At 39.9% G+C, this 17,054-nt stretch overlaps 1 pseudogene; it reads left to right on the top strand.

The window, feature by feature from the left end:
- Positions 1-16,573: 16,573 nt before the first annotated feature.
- The window catches only part of LOC133766358 (60 kDa heat shock protein, mitochondrial-like), a 40,909-nt pseudogene continuing 40,428 nt past the window's right edge, over positions 16,574-17,054 (top strand).

Below are 17,054 nucleotides of genomic sequence, written 5' to 3'. Positions count from 1 at the left end.
TGGGAAGTGAACCAGCAGATAGAAGATCTGTTTCTTGCTCTCTTTCTCCCCCTCTCTGTGTCTCTCCCTCTCTAACTGTAATTCTGCCTTTCAGATAAATAAATAAATCTGGAAAAAAAAAGAAAGAGAGAACTAAGTATCAAACAGGTGAATTTTCTCAGAATCTGTAGATAACAGAAAGCACAGTCTTAGAGTTTTCTGGAATAAATGTGCTACACACTCAAATGCAGGAGTGTGCTTATAATAGTTTTTCTTGGGGCAGGCATTGTGGCATAGTAGGTTAAGCCTCTGGCTGTGATGCCAGCATCGCATAAGAAAACCAGTTCTGGCCAGCGCCTTGGCTCAATAGACTAATACTCCACCTTGAGGCGCCGGCACACCAGGTTCTAGTCCCAGTTGGGGCACTGGTTCTGTCCCGGTTGCCCCTCTTCCAGGCCAGCTCTCTGCTGTGGCCCGGGAGTGCAGTGGAGGATGGCCCAAGTGCTTGGGCCCTGCACCCCATGGGAGACCAGGATAAGCACCTGGCTCCTGCCTTTGGATCAGCACGATGCGCCGGCCACGGCGGCCATTGGAGGGTGAACCAACGGCAAAAAGGAAGACCTTTCTCTCTGTCTCTCTCTCACTGTCCACCCTGCCTGTCAAAAAAAAAAAAAAAAAAGTTCTATTCTCATCTGCTCCACTTCTGATCCAGCTACCTGATATTGCACCTGGGAAAGCAACAGAAGATGGCCCAAGTGCTTGGGCCCCTGCAACAATTTTGGAGACCCCAAAAAAGCTTTGGGTTCCTGTGTGTGTATCCTCCATTCTGTACCTCTGCCTTTCAAATAAACAAAAAAAAAATAAAGATAATTGCTTTCTCTTGGAGATATGGCAGTGTTCTTTTCAGCTAAATAATATTTGGCAAAGGACAAATAAATTGAGCATTGGGAGGTGACACTTAAGAACAACAATGATTTTCACTGATCTAGTAGTTACTCTAGTCTTTACATTCTCCTGTCATCTCTTCTATGAAGTCTAATCATAATCTCAGATAGTCACTTATTTAATCTAATAGTTACTGAATGACTATTATATGTCAAACATGAGATGAATAAGAGACTGTGCTTTGTTATTTGTTCAAGAGGTAAGAGGACATATTTTGAGAGAACAAATAAAGAACTACATGGTTCTTTTCCTGAACTTTACTTTATGACTTCAACTAATTTCAACTATTATTGATACTATACACCTTGAGGAAAGTTGCTATATGATGAGAAAAGGGTACTGTAATCAGAAGCTGGAGATATTATGTGAACTTAATTTCTAACTATATGACTTAAAATAGCTATCTAACTTCTCTAAAACTCAACTTCCTTATTATTCATTATGAGTAAGCACATCCTGCCTCATATTTATTGTTAAAGAGGCCAGTCAATATAATATACATGAAAACACTGCATAAGCTATAAAGGATTATAATAAAATATGAATTATTCTTTTTTTTAACTTTTATTTAATGAATATAAATTTCCAGTGTACAGCTTATGGATTACAATGGCTTCCCCCTCCCAAAACTTCCCTCCCACAAGCAACCCTCCCCTCTCTCGCTCCTTCTCCCCTTCCATTTGCATCAAGATTCATTTTCAATTCTCTTTATATACAGAAGATCAATTTAGTATAAAGATTTCAACAGTTTGCACCCACATAGAAACACAAAGTGAAACATACTGTTGGAGTACTAGTTATAGCATTAAATCAAAATGTACAGCACATTAAGGACAGAGATCCCACATGAGGAGCCAGTGCACAGTGGCTCCTGTTGTTGACCCAACAAATTGACACTCTAGTTTATGGCGCCAGTAACCACCCTAGGCTGTCGTCATGAGTTGCCAAGGCTATGGAAGCCTTCCAAGTTTGCCAACTCTGATCATATTTAGACAAGGTCATAAAAGACAGAGTGAGGATAGTAACCAATGATCCTAAGAGTGGCATTTACCAGGTTTGAACAATTATACAACATTAAGTGGGGAAGAGGACCATCAGTACACACAGGTTGGGAGTAGAGCCATTGGTGGTAGAGTAGAGGTTATGATTACAAAGGAATGAGGCCCAAGTGCACTAGACAGGGTCTAGCACAAAGGACAGAGTCATTATTAGAGGAGCTAAGAAAGGTGCTGTCTAAGCTACAAGTAATTTTTCTGATTGAGAGGCAAATAGAACCTGATAGAAGGGGCTTGATAATAATCTGTTGGGCTTTAGGCCTTGTAAGTTAAGAGGCCCAGACCTATCTATCTCTTCACATGGGGTATATCCTAAGGGAGGTGTGAACCTCCTAGGGGAAGGCACTCTGTTGACTTTCATTGCTTGGCTGGCCTGGGAGGAGAGCTGGCCAGGTAAAGGCAGGGGGCATCTCTAACAAGAAATTTACAGTTCTGCCTGCAATGTTGCTGACCCTACTTGACCATCCCCTCAGCTGCAGTGGTGACTTTGGAAGTTGGGCTGAGTGAAGTGCTTTTCAGCTTAGAGCCAATAAGATCTGTGGCTCTGACCTGGGCATCCTTCGACTCCAGGGCAGGTCCATTTCCAGTGATCCAACTCTTGGCACCAGACTTTAAGTTTCTATAATGGAAAATGCTATTAATACAAATGTTTGAGAATTAAAAAGTCTAATGATCTTGTGTTACTAGACATGATAGTGATCTTAATGAGAAAGCCCCAGAGGCCTAAAGGGTTAAATACTTGTAAAATCCTACAGGTGCTTTCAAAAATACTGTGAAGCAAGCAAGTGCCTCTTGTTGGTTGATGAGTTTATAATTTTAAACGTGGCAACTTAAAGTCTTTTGTCATCCATAGTTATATATGATGTGCTGCTCATAAAACTAAAGCGTTGTTGGTTCTGTGTTTAGCTGCCCTCCTATAGGTTCCTATGGACTTTTTCCAGCCACTTTTATTGTATTCAGTACTTTGGGATGGCTCTGTAAACAGATGAAGCCAATAATGTATTAACAGAACCAACTGAGAGAAAGTAGGGTTAACTGAGGTTACTAAAAACAAAAAGCAATTCAAATCAATTGGCAATCTACAAAAAGAGTTAAAGATTTTAAAAGCTATTATTAAAATTGCTATATTGGTCTATTATGTTATGTTATATGTGTGTACATATTGTATGTCCACATGGGGAAATTTTATTAAGAGTTTTATTTTAAATGGCTTATAGATAAGATTGTCCATAAATTTAAGCTGCTAAAATCAATCAAAGATACATTTTAATTTGTGTGACCTGAATCTGTGTATCGTATGTTTTAAACGTGTTGGTAGAAAGAAACTAAAAACATTTTAGATGGTTGTGCTTAAGTTTACTGGCTAAACAAACTACACCATGTTAGATATTTAAAAGGTGTTTTCAAATACATGATTCTTAAAATTTCTAGAAGGCATTGGACCTTCTGGTAAATGTTTTCTTAAGTTGTTATCTAATGGTCGAAATGGTTTGCTAAGTATTCATGTAATATTGCTATTGTCAGCAAGCGATCTAGGACTTGCTCCCTCATTTCTCTATTCTAAACCCAACTTGTTCTTTCATTTCTCTATTCTCTTCAAGGTAGGAAACTAATTCTATTATGAAGGAATCTGTAGGACGCACAATTTAATCTTTAGACCTTATAAAAGAGATGGCTAACATTTTTCTGTAATAGCATAGCCAAAATAAGAACTTAAATAATAATCTCATAGCTAGATTCACTTCGCCATCAGCGAAGTATACAGTAAGTAGAAAAAACCTCCCTTTCAGACCAAAGGGAAAGAAAGTTTTAAAGTGAGAATATAATTTTCCTCATGGGCATTGTCTACCTTAGAAAAACTACTACAGAACATGCCTGTGACTATAGACTTGTAGTTCAGGCCACCGAAGATTAGAGATGGGATACGGGCACTCCCTTGACTTGCATCCTCTTGTCTGCTTTAACACAAACCAGGAGGAAAAGAAAGCTCGGCATCAGAAGCAATGGATGGCAGGCCTACTAATGGCTGATCTGTACAGTGATCTGCCCTCAAGGAGACCCAACAGGCCAGTCCACTGCAGTGGCTTTCAATGTGGTAAGCCTGGGCTTCAGCAGAAGTCAGCTTGTGAAGAGCCCTGGCAGCTCTGCCAAGAGTTGGATCACTGGAAATGGACCTGCCCTGGAGTCGAAGGATGCCCAGGTCAGAGCCACAGATCTTATTGGCTCTAAGCTGAAAAGCACTTCACTCAGCCCAACTTCCAAAGTCACCACTGCAGCTGAGGGGATGGTCAAGTAGGGTCAGCAACATTGCAGGCAGAACTGTAAATTTCTTGTTAGAGATGCCCCCTGCCTTTACCTGGCCAGCTCTCCTCCCAGGCCAGCCAAGCAATGAAAGTCAACAGAGTGCCTTCCCCTAGGAGGTTCACACCTCCCTTAGGATATACCCCATGTGAAGAGATAGATAGGTCTGGGCCTCTTAACTTACAAGGCCTAAAGCCCAACAGATTATTATCAAGCCCCTTCTATCAGGTTCTATTTGCCTCTCAATCAGAAAAATTACTTGTAGCTTAGACAGCACCTTTCTTAGCTCCTCTAATAATGACTCTGTCCTTTGTGCTAGACCCTGTCTAGTGCACTTGGGCCTCATTCCTTTGTAATCATAACCTCTACTCTACCACCAATGGCTCTACTCCCAACCTGTGTGTACTGATGGTCCTCTTCCCCACTTAATGTTGTATAATTGTTCAAACCTGGTAAATGCCACTCTTAGGATCATTGGTTACTATCCTCACTCTGTCTTTTATGACCTTGTCTAAATATGATCAGAGTTGGCAAACTTGGAAGGCTTCCATAGCCTTGGCAACTCATGACGACAGCCTAGGGTGGTTACTGGCGCCATAAACTAGAGTGTCAATTTGTTGGGTCAACAACAGGAGCCACTGTGCACTGGCTCCTCATGTGGGATTTCTGTCCTTAATGTGCTGTTCATTGTGATTTAATGCTATAACTAGTACTCCAACAGTATGTTTCACTTTGTGTTTCTATGTGGGTGCAAACTGTTGAAATCTTTATACTAAATTGATCTTCTGTATATAAAGAGAATTGAAAATGAATCTTGATGCAAATGGAAGGGGAGAAGGAGCGAGAGAGGGGAGGGTTGCTTGTGGGAGGGAAGTTATGGGAGGGGGAAGCCATTGTAATCCATAAGCTGTACACTGGAAATTTATATTCATTAAATAAAAGTTAAAAAAAAAAAAAAACCTGTAGTCATTCTTGTTTATTCTCTGGTATACCTCTAATGCCCTGCTGTTTACAAAAACCATACACAAATCACCTACAAGCCATACTAATTCTGTTTTATCGGCCATTTTATGCTTTGTCTTATGGTGCTAATTTTGTAGTGTTCTTTCTCCTCTCTTCTCTCCTCTTCCCTCCTCTCCCCTCCACTCCCCTCTCCTCCTCTTCTCTTTCTCTACCTCCCTTTCTCCCTCTCTCCCTCTCTCTCTCTCCCCTCTCTCTGTTAAGACCAAGAATTTGGAAGAAACACTAATGTGACTCTGTCTCAAGGCAAGAAAGATGTACACAACAATTCTGTTAGTTTTCAAGTCTGGCTTAGTAAAAATCAGAAGCCACTGCCCAGGAACTCTCTCCCTTCTCAGAGAAAGAAGTGATGATAGTAGATTTCCATGCACCTTACCATGTGATATGTTGGAGGCTAGCAATGAAGTATCATATTTGATATTTGGGGAGAACAATCAGGTGTGTGCTTAGGTCCGAGAGGAAGGTGTTCAACTTCTATCACTTTCTTTTCTTGGTAAAAGGACTTTTGGCAGCCTGAGGTAACAGCTATTTTCAAAGAAAAGGTATCACATTAGAGTAATTGTTACCTCTTCAAAGAGTGAAACTTTTGAGTTATGTCCAATTTTTAAGTCTAGCAAATGTCACTGACCTATGACTGCAGAGCTTATACAGTAATGTTTCTTGCAAAAAGTATGAGGCAGAATGAAGTGGGAGACTTTCTCTCATTCTCTTTCTTAAGATAATGGAAGTCCCTTAAGCCACCACAGGCCAGCTCTAAGTTGGTCATGAAGCACATGAAGCTTGACTATGGAGTTGATTAAATAGAATAGGTATTCAGGGTGGATCTCAAACTGCAATGAAAAAATAATTTAAATGTCACTAATTCATCAATTGAGGTGGAAAAATCATGACCCCCTGAATTTTCCAAGTGCTAATTTGAAGACTCCATATTGTTAACCCTTCAAGTAGTTCCAACAATCTAGAGCAGCCAATTCCACTGCCTTAGGGGGCAGGTGGGGAGCTCTTGCTCAAAGTCAGTTTCCCCTTGCTTCATGTGTGCCTGAGTAGCCCTTGTAAAGAGAGTCAACTTATTTCTTTCTTTCTTCCTTTCTTTCTTTCTTTCTTTCTTTCTTTCTTTCTTTCTTTCTTTCTTTCTTTCTTTTTTTTTTTTTTGATAGGCAGAGTGGACAGTGAGAGAGAGAGAGACAGAGAGAAAGGTCTTCCTTTACCGTTGGTTCACCCTCCAATGGCCGCTGCAGCTGGCGCACTGTGGCCGGCGCACCTCGCTGATCTGAAGCCAGGAGCCAGGTGTTTCTCCTGGTCTCCCATGCGGGTGCAAGGCCCAAGCACTTGGGCCATCCTCCACTGCACTCCTGGGCCACAGCAGAGAGCTGGCCTGGAAGAGGGGCAACTGGGACAGAATCCGGCTCCCCGACCGGGACTAGAACCCAGTGTGCTGGCACCACAGGCAGAGGATTAGCCTATTGAGCCGCAGCACCGGCCGAGAGTGAAGTTATTTCTTCCTGAATTATAGATAAGGCTGAAATGGCAATTGAGCTAGGAAACATTAAATAAAAGCAACTAAATGTGTCCCCCAATGTACATGTACAGTCCTCTGGTCCTTCACTGAGAACCAGATTTTAAAGAAGAGAAGAAACATGAGAGCATTCAAGAGCTGAAATTGTGAAGGAAACAGCCTGCATATCTGAAATAAATCCCATATAATCAAATCCTTGGATTCATTCTTTTAAAATTATATTAAGTACTTTGTGTCTAAGTTCATGAGACATAATTGTTTCATTTCATTTCATGTAGTTCTGCTCTTTTTCTGGTATCTTTTGCTTGCATTATTTTTTATTCTATTTTCTGATATAGATTATGAAAACATGTTAATTCTGTAAGAATGTTTGATAAAATTCTCTAGTAAAGTTATGTAGGCCTAGATACTTTTTATGAGAAGCTATCTAATTACAAAGTCTATTCCTTTATTAGTTATAGGACCATTCAAATTACCGACTTCAAATTGGATGAGTTGAACTATTTGGTATTTTTCTGAAATTGGTACATCTCACTTAAGTTGTCAAATATGTTTGTTGAGATGGTCATGGCAATTTTTTACTATCTTTGTAATGTCTTCAGGTTATTTAATAATGTTCTGTTTCATTCTCCATAATGGTAACTTGTTTATTCCTTCATTTTTTGGTCACACTTAGTAAAGATTTGTCAATTTTATTGATCTATCCAAAGAACAAATTCTTATTGCTATTATGTATTGCTTTCGTTTTCAATTTCACTGTTTTTTTCTCATATGCTCACTATTTCCATTCTTCTTCTTGTTTTGCATTTGTCCCTCTTTTTATTCTTGGCTCTTCAAGTATGTGCTTAAAGTATTGATTTGATTTATTCTCCTCTTCTCTAATGCATTTATTGTCATGTGAGAGTGGCAGCCTGCATCTTTCTTTGCTCTTTTTTATATATGCTCTATGATTCTTTTTTTTTTTACTTTCCTTTTTAAAAAAAAAAAGATTTAATTTATTTGAAAGGCAGAGTGGCAGAGAGATTGAGAAAGAGAGAGAGAGAGAGAGAGATCTTCCTTCTGCTCGTTCACTTCCCAATGGCCACAAAAACTGGGGATGAGCCAGGCCAAAGCTAGGGGCCTTGGAACTCCAACTAGATCCCCCACATGCCCCAAGAACTTAGGCCATCTTCTGCTACTTTCTCAGGTACCCCAGCAGGGAGTTGGACTGGAAGCAGAGCAGGTGGGAATTGAACTAACACTGAACATGTTATGGGACACTGACTTCACAAGTGGTAGCTTAACTAGCTATATCACAATGCCAGCTCCAACTTTTTGCTTTCCGAATCCTGAAGGTACAAAAGATTAATGGATTCTAGATAAATGAAGTAGATGAATTTCAGTAAAAACAACAATCCCATCAAGATCACATGTACCAACGCCATCTCACTAGTCCAAGTGATCAATTTCAGTTCACAATTGATCACACTGATAGGTCTAAGAGTCAAAGGGATCACATAAACAAGACCAGTGTCTGCTTATATTAACTGATAGAATTAAAAAGGGAGAGAAGGATCCAACATGGGAAATGGGATACACAGCAGACTCATAGAATGGCAGATGTCCTAAACAGCACTCTGGCCTCAGAATCAGCCCTTAAGGCATTTGGATCTGGCTGAAAAGCCCATGAGAGTATTATAGGCATGGAAAGCCAAGACACTCTGGCAAAAAAAAAAAAAAAACACACACACAAAAAAAAAAAAAAACCCTAAATGAAAGATTTCTGCGAATGAGATCCCAGTGGAAAGAACGGGCCATCAAAGAAGAAGGTACCTTTCTCTGAAGGGAGGAGAGAACTTCTACTTTGACTATGACCTTGTCTAAATAAGATCAGAGTCGGCGAACTCAAAAGGCTTCCATAGCCTTAGCATCTCATTACAAGAGCCTAGGGAGATTACTGACGCCATAGACAAGAGTGTCAATTTGTTAAGTCAACAAGAGGAGTCACTGGGCACTTACTCCTCATGTAGGATCTGTCCTTAATGTGTTGTTCAATGTGAATTAATGCTATCACTAGTACTCAAACAGTATTTTACACTTTATGTTTCTGTGTGGGTGCAAACTGTTGAAATCTTTACTTAATATATACTAAATTGATGTTCTGTGTATAAAGAGAATTGAAAATGAATCTTGATGTGAACGGAATGGGAGAGGCAGTGGGAGATGGGAGGGTTGTGGGTGGGAGGGAATCTATGGGGGGGGGGAAGCCATTGTAATCCATAAGCTGTACTTTGGAAATTTATATTTATTAAATAAAAGTTAAAAAATAAGAGCTAACTCTAAATATTTTATTTAGTCAGTAAATCAAAAGTTTTAAATACAACTTCTCTCTTCCAACCAAAACACTGTGATATAGGAATAGTGAAATCTCCATCTCTAGAGATGAAACAAACAAAACTTAAAGTTAAGTCACTCACTTACCCAAGCCCACATAGCTAAGAAGTAGAGTCAGGATCCAACCCAGAATCTGTCTTGTTCCAGATTCACAGCCCTTAACCACTGAACCCTTGTATGTTCCAGACACAGTGCATGAGCAACCAAACAGGCTGAATCCAAAATCTATAAAAATACTCTGTTTATACATAAACAAGTATGTCCTGAAGAGCTATGGACTGACATCTTATGGTGAAAGGATTTTTCATCATCTTATTTATAAGGAAAGGGTTGACTAGATATAAGCTTCTGTTCTTTGCATCTCAGCCATTTAACCATTTGAATTAAGTGAATTTTACACACATCTGAGATGTGTTGGCCTCTCCTCTCTGTATGTCCCAACTGGTTTATTTGGGAACTGAATTTCACAAGCTGTGTGTGACAATTAGAAGAAAGCTCCTCAATACCAAGAAATTAGAGCAAATGGTTGAATTTTTTTCTGATTTTCCCTTTTACATTTTTCTTGTCTCAGACTCTTTGAAGACGTATATTAATCTGCATGCATTTTACTCTGAATGTCTGTCATCTTGTCTTCAAGGGAGGATTTTTCAGATGGAAAAAGGATTTTAATCCTGGTAAATCCTGTTAAATTCCTATTTAGTTACCAATGTTGAAAAATCTGGTTCTTAGGTTCAAAAATGTCATGTAAAAACAAATCTAATACTCCATGCTTAGGTTCTGGCTAATATTAACAGGGAAATAGTTATTTTAGCTGCAATAATTATACAAGTGCATGTACGTGTATTATGGTTAGGGGAACTAACATTGGTATCAGCACTGAATTTTAAATTCTTCTCCACATTTTTTAAAAGCCTTTTTATTTATTTGAAAGTCAGATTTACAGAGAGAAAAGGAGAGACGGGGGGGGGGGGGGAGGGAGAGAGGCAGAGAGGAAGAGAGGGAGAGAGAGAGGAAGAGAGAGAGAGAGAGAGAAAATTTTCCATCTTCCATCCATCCTAGATGGTTGCTAGGTCAAAGTAGGGAGGCAGATCTCCCACATGAGTGGAAGGGACCCAAACACTTGGACCATCTTCCATTACTTTTCATAGACCATTAGCAAGGAGCTGGATCAGAAGTGGAGGAGCCAGAACTCAAGACCAGCACCATAGGGAATGCTGACATTTCAGGGGGTGACTTTACCCATTATGCCACAATACTGGCCCCTTCTATTTCCACTTATTACAAGGCTTGGGCCTTCTTCCCATTTACAAAACTGGAGATAATTATAAAACCTATGTTGTAGGCCTACTGTGTTATAAGTGAGGTAATAGTTAATACATTTAATATCTAATACATAAAAAGTATTCCAATAATAGCAATATCATTTACTTTCCCAACTCTCTTATAATTTGATAGAAAATATTTCTTTGTCATTATCTATAATGACAAATTCCTGAAGCAACTGCTTACTCAAACACAAAGGGAAAAAATCCAGAAATACGGGGAATTTATTACAGTAAAGGCTCTGATTATCAAATTCTCTGTAACATTGTCCAATAGAAAATATTCTTGCCGTGGCTCATTAGGCTAATCTTCCACCTGCGGCGCCGGCACCCTGGGTTCTAGTCCTGGTTGGGGCGCCAGATTCTGTCCCGGGTGCTCCTCTTCCAGGCCAGCTCTCTGCTGTGGCCCAGGAGTGCAGTGGAGGATGGCCCAAGACCTTGGGCCCTGCACCCGCATGGGAGACCAGGAGGAAGCACCTGGCTCCTGGCTTCGGATCGGTGCAGCGCGCAGGCCGCAGCGGCCACTTTGGGGGTGAACCAATGGAAAAAGGAACACCTTTCTCTCTGCTTCTCTCTCTCTCTCTCTCTCTCCCTGTCTAACTCTGCCTGTCCAGAAAAAAAAAAGAAAAAAGAAAATATTCTACAAGTCTATTTTCCAATCTGTAGCCACTAACCATAAACTAACATATGTCAACTGAGCACAAGAAATCTTGCTAGCAAAACTGAGGAACTGAATTGTTAATCCAATTTCACTTTAATTAATTTAAATTTAAATAACCATATGTGTGAATAGATATTTGCTGTGGTAGTTAAGATGCCAATGGGGGCCCAAATACCTGCTGCCTTCCAGGTTGTACAGTAGCAGAAACCAGGATTGGAAATGGTAGTGATACTTGAACCTACACGCTCTGATATGAGATACAGGTAACTCAACCAGCAGCTTAACCACTGTGCCACACTATTGGACCTTTGCCTGTTTGTCTGATTCTTTAATTTAACACACATCAGCCAAGTCACAAAAGTGGGGCATGAAGAGATCTGTGAGAGATTCATCAAACTCTAGACTTCCTGATTCTAAGGTTACTCTCTTCTACTGAGCCTTGGCTCTCCAGCTGGACTCACCCTTACACAGAATAAGGCATGATCACGCCCTCAGCTGGTTCTCCTAATGGCCAACTGCAAATAGCCTTATATAGCCTGGTCATGCCCAGAAGGTTTATGATTTCAGAATAGATTCTTGTTCTTGTCTGGTTCTTTTCTGGCATATAAATCCCACATATTGGTGAAGAGTTTTCAAAAGTAACAATGGCTTCCAGAGAAATTTATCCACAGTCTGAAATATAATTCCTGGCTATAATGCTCTTCAACAGTAAGTCCAGGTTACAAAGACAAGGGTGATGGTTAGCAAAGGGGATTGCAATACGAAGAAACATAAAGTATGTTGGCAAAGCTCTCCTTGTCAATATAATTTAATATGTAATAAGTAACTCCTGTCATGAGGATTTCATAGCAAGTGATGAAAGGAATTTGGCAAATTGTCTTGTGTTGTGCCTACTCTAGGCTTATAATCAAAGCATACATGGCACAGGTAAAAAATTTCCAAACAACATGGAGAAATACATTACATTCACAGAAGAGGGCAGTAACATTGACTCATAGAGCATGTGACTGCTCGACATCTAAGGGTTCTCACAGAATAATTTCAGTGGGGTTGGGCTGTCTCTAGAAGTCAGTGCAGAATAAGGTCCTGCCCTGGAAGAGCTAGAAGGGTCCAGACAGGCAACAACTTCCTGGTACTGAAATAAGGGAAGGCAATACCAATCTCCAATTCTGCTGAAGCAGAGGGCCCAACCAGTGCAATCCAGAGTAATATATTATGGTTTGACTAACATCATCCAGCAAGAAATATGATCAACTGTTACCAATCACATTTAGAGATTATGAATACTGAACCAGAATGCATGGCTTGATGGTATAGTCACTGTCAGCAGTGTAGACAGCAACTGAAATTAGCCAAAGCTTGTTACAAACTCTCTTTCTATGTCATGTCCATCCTGTTAAATTGAAACTGGTGTATATATGTTACATAGTACACGTCCTGTGTATTCAAGGTGAATGGAAAATGTAAAGTTATAGTTCCACTGTATTCATCTGTTCTCCTTATGACAACAGTAAGTATCTTAAAGGTAGTCTTTAAGAGGTTGAAATATTTTCTCTGAGAAAAAAAAAAGCCAGAAAAATCAAACTCAATCAAAAGGTCAAATGACCTTTTCCTAATTAGCCCTCCTTGAATTAATACTTTACATTATAGCCAACTGAGTTAACCAGCACAGACAAGTGGGCTAGCCATTAGGAAAGCCCCAGGTAGAGGCTGACTGATTTCCTAAAAGGCTGGCAGTGGAGGAGTATCTAATTGCACAGAATTCCAAGGCACATGTGGGAAGCCCTGGGATACCTTAACAATTCTTCCCAGGGATCATCTCTAAACACTAAGATAAAAATAGAAGTTTTCTTTTCCTGTGAAATGTCACTTTGAATTTTACCACAGTCTAAGATTTAAAGCCCTTATTCCACTGAGTCCTAAATTCAACCATTCTTAGGTGTTCTGATGCTCTCTGCAGTTGCTGGATTAATATGTAAATAGACTACTTGTTAGAATGTATTTGAAAGACAGTCAATGTTAGTGATATGGGCAGGGGAAAGAGAGGCAGGAAAGTGTGAGAGATGGGACATTCATCCTGTCACAGGAAATAGACAATAGTGGCTAAGAATATTGATGGAAATATTGAAAATCAATTTTAAGTGTTTCCTACATGGAAAATCAAAAGTAGGACATTTCATACATCACTACTGGCCTGATTCTTTCATTTCTTGCCTGTCATTTTGACTTTGTGCTTTTTTCTCCCTTTTTGTCAGATTATTTTCTTCTTGACAAAAGTGGAAGAATAAAAATTGAGGGGAAGTGTTTCCAGCCCACGATTTCTCTGTAGAGGGATTCTTGCCAGTCATGACTTCCTCAGCAATCCTAGTAACAGGAAGACACACGGGTTCCAGGGGTGTCAGTTGTGAGGAAATTCATTGGCCAATAAGGATGTGCCCATTCTGTTCTCTGTGGGGGATTATTTAACATAAAAGTATCTGTGTGGCAGACTGTGTAGCTGGTCACCCATTATTCTCAGCCACTTCAGTGATACCCTTCCTGTAGGATGAAACACCCTACCTTTGTTGAACTTGTAACAGTCATATGAATTGCCTTAGCTTTTGGGATGTGATTAGAAGTATTTCTAGGTCACCTCTGGGCAGGTCTTAGGTACCACTACATACCTTATCAGAGCAAAGGTTCTCTTTGCACTTTACTTTAGCTTTTAGTAAATGCCCAGTATTCAGTTTTCCAAGGTTAGGTCCCTCAAAAATCTATATATTCATTATAAAATTCCAAAAATTCTTCTTCCTACACAGGAAACATCTGCATTCTAAAACATTAGTCTGGTGTAAGCTCTACAAAGTCAAATGTTGACCTATGATTCCTTTTATCCACTATATGTGCTGTTTCTCAGAGGACAATGCCTATGGAAAGCTACCCTTGCTCCCTATGAGATAGGAAGAAGTTAGAGGATTTTAAGAATGGAAACCCTTGTTAATACATGAAAATATGCTTCTGATATATGTGATAAAATACATCTCTGGCAGTAAACAGCACAAGCTTGTACTTATCATGCTCTGTACATGCACCTCAGTGTTACCCATTCATAATTGCCCTCCACCCTCCATCATCATTATAAAGTTTCATGGACCTGATACTATCACTTGTGGAGACCACCTATATCTAACAGACACCACAAATACCTAGTGAAGTACAGGACTTTAGTCCTTGCTGGAATAGTGATTCGGAAGCTGAGAAAAATAGGCATATTTTCCCTGTTACAAACAATGCATTTCTTCTAAATGTGGTCACTCTGTTGGAAAGCCTCAGTTATTCTGATCTAAGATTATTTCCTTCACATTATTTAAAGGAAGAAATTCAGGTTAAAAAGCAATCTGAACATAGGCACTTCAGATTAAGATACTCTGTTCTGTGTATTTGGGTCCTGTAAAATGGGTATAATCTTTTGCAAGATTGTGCACATCTTTTTTTTAAAGATCTATTTTATTTTATTTTAAAGGCAGAGTTACAGAGAGGAAGAGGCAGAGAGAGTGAGAGCGAGAGAGAGAGAGAGAGAGAGAGTCATCCATTGGGCTTACCCACTATGCCACAGCACTGGCCCCAGTTGTATACATCTTACTATCTGCTTATTATGGTTCTCGTTGCATCATCACTTAAACTCCACTTAATTGAGCATTACTGTATTATTTTGAGATGTTCTCCTGCTCTTAAACTTGAACTCTTGAACATGTACTTTTGCTCAGTAGTAGACAATAGGAAATTGGCTTACAATAAGGCAGAAGGTACATTTAGTCCTCATATTTTTTTCATTTCATCCTAAAGTATATACTTAAAAAGGAGAGGAACAGAAATGGGCTCAAGGTAACCTGGGGTGGATTGCTGGTATGCTATCTGAGGTGACCCCCAACCATGGGACCCACTATAGGAAAATATAGTAGATGGGAATTGACTTACAGTTGATGGGTTAAACAGATGGGCATAAGGGATATGCATAAGAAAAGCAAACAAGGAGTCTCACATTTGAACTACAGAGAGTTGAATTCTAGGCTTTCAGAAAAGTACTGGCCAAAAGTTACCTGCTGGGAGCTGGCGCTGTGGTGTAGCAAGTAAAAAGCTGCTGCCTGCAGTACCAGTATCCCATATGGGTGCCAGTTTGAGTCCTAGCTGTTCCAGTTCTGATCCAGCTCTCTGCTACAGCCTGGGAAAGCAGTAGAAGATGGCCCAAGGCCTTGGGCCCCTTCACCCATGTGGGAGACCAGGAAGAAGCTCCTGGCTCCTGGCTTCAGATCGGCCCAGCTCCAGCTGTTGCAGCCATTTGGAAAGTTAACCAGCAGATGAAAGAATTCTCTCTCTCTCTCTCTCTGCCTCTGCCTCTGCCTCTCTGTGACTTTGCCTTTCGAATAAATAAATACATCTTTTTAAAAAGTTACCTGCTGGATATAGTTGGTTCCTGCCACCAGCCAGAGTTAAGGAAAAATGGATTCATTGAGGATCACTCTGAAGAGGTCAATAGCCAATGGTCTTTGAAAAGAGTCCTCTCATTTTCCACATCTGGGTTTCTTCATGCTTCCTTTAATTTTTTATATAGTGTTGAAGGACTAGGAGCTCTCTTCCACCACCACCATGTAGAATTGCAGGCAAGACTTGGCCCATACGTGCAGTAACAAGTGCAGAGGAAGCAGCAGCTTCCTGGAGAAAAGTGGTTTCACAAAGGCAGAAACAACAGCAGAAGGATGCAGTGCTCTAGAGCTGGTTGCTGGTTGCAACTGGCAACCACAACCTGAAAGAACTGAAGGAACTGAGCCTGTCAGTCATCCTGTATATGTCCAAAGATATTTTGGTAAGAACATGGCAAAAGCCTGAGCTTTTGTTGGACTGAAACATGGAAAATTATGTTGTAATAATTTGCATGTCAAAAGGAAGCATGGTTTTAGGTTTAGTTACAGACCACTGAAATCAGAAATATCTGAGTTCTAGCAATAACAATGCTATCTCATATCTAGGGTTGACAGTTCACCTATGATATACAGCCAAGCTGGAAGTACACATTACCCTTGAGTACTCCAAACTTTCAGGGATCTGCTGGAAGTTTTGACAATCCTGCCACTAACGGGTCAATATAAGACATGTAGGGCAACTTCAGAGCAGCTTCCGCCACTGGACTTGAGTATACAGGATCAATTCCTATATTCTCACATTTTGGTTACTGTGTTATTTGACCATTACCCTTGCCTATGTTTAGTTGAGTCCAACTGTGAGAGATATAAGAAAATAATATTAAACAGTATTTATTCTTAAAAGATTTTATTTGGGAAAAAAAGTAAAGACCAACCCATATAAGCTAAACAAAGCATAACACAGTAAATGCCTTATGAACACAGAGCCAAGAGGAATGGCAATGGCTGTGGTAATCAAAAAGGCTGATGGTGGTCAGGTCAGAGGAGAATGTAAGTCTTCTTTAAGGAGGGTGAATTTCTCTTCCGTTCTGGTTTGGTTGATAGTTTTGCATTCTCCTTCACACTAATAATACATAACTCTCTGCTACATGATAAAATGTGATTGTACCCAAACTCTGTGATGCTACAATTCAACTGGTCTCATTTATTTGCCAACAACTCAACTCCAATTTGACTTCTTCACGCAGAAGTAATTAGGGAAATTATGGGACTATAAAATGGAGAGAGGGAAAATGGGCCATTCTTGTCCTAAGTTACAGTGATGCCAAAATTAGCAGAGCCAAGTCTTTTACTACTTTATTCCCAATAAAACTTGGAAACAACTATATGCAAATAATGACCCAATTAATTCATTTAAATGAATTTACTAATTTAAAATGAATTGTGACCAATTGTTAAGAGCAGCTTACATTATCCCAGCAT

Source organism: Lepus europaeus, chromosome 9, assembly GCF_033115175.1.
Source record: "Lepus europaeus isolate LE1 chromosome 9, mLepTim1.pri, whole genome shotgun sequence".
Taxonomy (NCBI): Eukaryota; Metazoa; Chordata; class Mammalia; order Lagomorpha; family Leporidae; genus Lepus; species Lepus europaeus.
The sequence above is the reverse complement of the archived record's forward strand: the minus strand, read 5'-3'. Positions and strand labels throughout refer to the sequence as shown.